Genomic DNA, 3,048 nt, shown 5'->3' with positions numbered 1-3,048 from the left:
GTACCAGTCTAGCCCTCAGTTATAGAAAATAAGCATTCAGTCTCAATTACAGTCTTAGTTACGATTACAGTCTTAATTATCGTCTTACCTATAATATCAGTCCAGTCCTAGTCCAATAGTCAGATCAGAAACTCAGTCAAGTTTCAAGATTACCCGACCATAGCATATGACCATCAGTTACTTAGTTATTAGTATTATAGTACTTCAATTTACAGAATATTTCCAAATCATTATTAGACGTCTAGTCTTGCGTTCCTAAGGTAATACAGTTTTCCCTCACTCATGCTCAGTTACCTCATGTTGCCCAGTCAGTCATTACCTCCTATGTATAATACCCTATAGTCTCAGTCCAGCTATCCAAACTAAGTACAGTTCAGTCTTACACACCCAGTATTCAGATATAAGTTATTTAGTTAATTAGATAAAGTTAGTATATATTTATGCATTCGTGCTCAGTACCCACGTAAATATTTTAGTAGTCTCAATTGTAGTGCGTAAGGTCTAATTACTTTGTCATAGCTTTAGATCCCAAATATACGCCGCGATTCAATTCATAGGTGCCTTGTGCATTGCCCTAGTTTTCCTTATTATCTCAGTAAAATCAGTATTCTTCGAGGGACCTTGTGTCCCAAGGGGGAGATACACGATAATTCCCTAAACTCTCATGAAATAAAACATGTCATTATCTCTTCTCATAATGAATCCAGTTTGGAGTAAGGGGGTACTTATAAGTTAACCCTTAAACTTCGACCTCAGTCGTAAGCCGTGTATTCAAGGTACTCAATTCAGATCATGATATCCAGCTCATGTATCACGTTCCAAACTCAGTTACGTTTACGTGTTTCCGCTCTTACATATCTAGTAATTAATTTTACGCTCATTTGCATTTTTAATTTAAGAAAACAGTCTCCCTTGAACTTATCTAGTTTCATGCTCAGATTTCCATGATAAACTTGGTATTAATTATCATTGCATATTCAGTCATGTATTTATGAACTAGTTAACCATGCATCAGATATGCATGTTAGTATGATACATTTAGTTTATCGATCATGTCAGTCATGGAATCATGTTCCAGTTGTTCATGTTCAGTATATACATCAGTTTATATTTTCTTCCCTCTCACTCAGTCTCATTGAGGATAAATGTTCTTAAGAAGGAGATATTATAAGACCCCATAAAATCCTAAAGCGTAATTCAGTCCTTTAAGCTTGTCAAGGGGTCCCAGACTTAGAAAATTCTAGCTAGGTTCCCAAACTTAGCCTATTATTGGCCTTCGAAAGTTCGAAATCTTATTTCTCCACCTTAACATCCTTTAATGGTCCGTATGTTTATTAGTTCATGATCAGAAAGGTCAATAGGTGTTCCTGGACAAGTTTTAGATTTTTCAGAACACGTTTAGATCATGTTTGGAGTCCAAAAATAGCAGACCAACGTGATCATGGCACGCCGCATCGCCAATCGCGTTGGTCAATATTTGTACAGGCTACCAGAGCCAAAACTTTTAAGGCTCAACACGATCATGGAACGATGCGTCGAGTATCGTGTTGCGGCCATCAACGCGCTGCGTTACTTGTAGCGTTGGCACCCAGTGTTTAGTCATTAAATGTTCATATTTTTAAGGGCAAAAGGGTTAATTTTCCATCCTTATATAAACCCAATAACACGTGATTCAGCTATATTTTACCCAAAATATATTCTCTCAATTTTCTCTTAAGAACAAGTTAGGGTTTTCAATTAAGGATTCAAATTCAAGAATCTCTCTATCAATCTTTGTAAAATAAGGAACTAAGGTATGTCAAGTGTTGATTTATGGATTCCTTTCATCCATGAAGTCCAAGAACCCTCTTTCAAATTATAAAACATGATATTTATGTTATGGGTTATTTGTAACCATGTTTATCTTATTGTATGATTCCCAAGATAGAATCTTTATGTGTTTTCATGAAACTACGTTAGTATGCAAAATGAAAAATATGAATTGAGTTATGATGTGTAATTTGATGATTTCACGTATGTCCTAAATTGTGTATGTAAGGTGTTTGACAAAATGGCTAGAAGGATAAAAATTGGGTATTATAGCTCAATTGTGACTCAAATAATAAATGCATGCTTTACACTTATAACCAAGACTAACTTTCATGATATTGTATGCATTATGAGTATTTGATGGAATGTTCATGAGATTAGGTTGATGAAAGTATGACATGTCTATATACCATGTCTATATGCAATTCCATGTATGTACAACATTCTGACAACCATGTGTTTCATAAAATCCCCAACTTGTTGTATTATAAATTATTGATTTAGTTATGGGTTCATGAAGTGTCAAGTCTTATCAGTTTCATATTATTAAGTCCTGAGGGTACTTGTACCCGATAATTTAGCTGTGTGCTTAGAGCCAGCGTCAGTTATCACGATACTCTCATTCAAGTCGTGATCATTAGAATTTAGTCAGTTACATGACTCAAAAAAACTCAGTAATCTCCGTTAGTTATCCGATCTCAGTAGTATTTTGTCAGTCAACAGAATTTAGTGAACTCTGTTCAAATCAGCTAAAAGATACTATCAGTAATAGTTCAGTTCAGTTTAAATAAGTTCAGTGTCTCTTCAGTTGGGAGTAGGATTCAGCATCTAGTGAACCCAAGGATGGGGACTCACCTGTTAGCCAATAGAGGGTGTAATCTTTAGAAGCAATCCTTGTGTTCCATAACTACGTAGCCAGCATAGTTTGAGATGTACCCTATAATTTTAGGGATTATACACCTCATTTGAGTTTTTCCTACTAGAAGGGGTTGACGGAAGAGCTTTCTATTAGAGAGGGTTTACTCACAGCTTCTCTTTACTCGTGGTACGATACTGACACCTTTTCAGCTGGGGTTACAAGTTGGACCCCACCAATTTTGTTTTGGGGCATGTCGGTTTGATGATTACCTCCCACAATCTCAGTTTTGGATCCAGTGTCAGTAATAGAACTACTTTAGTTCTACAGTTTTAGGACTGTCAGATACAGTCGCTCAACTCAATATGGAACTCAGCTAGTTC

The sequence above is a fragment of the Capsicum annuum genome, unplaced genomic scaffold (genome assembly GCF_002878395.1).
Source record: "Capsicum annuum cultivar UCD-10X-F1 unplaced genomic scaffold, UCD10Xv1.1 ctg4814, whole genome shotgun sequence".
NCBI classification, from domain to species: domain Eukaryota; kingdom Viridiplantae; phylum Streptophyta; class Magnoliopsida; order Solanales; family Solanaceae; genus Capsicum; species Capsicum annuum.
Note: the sequence above shows the minus strand (reverse complement) of the source record.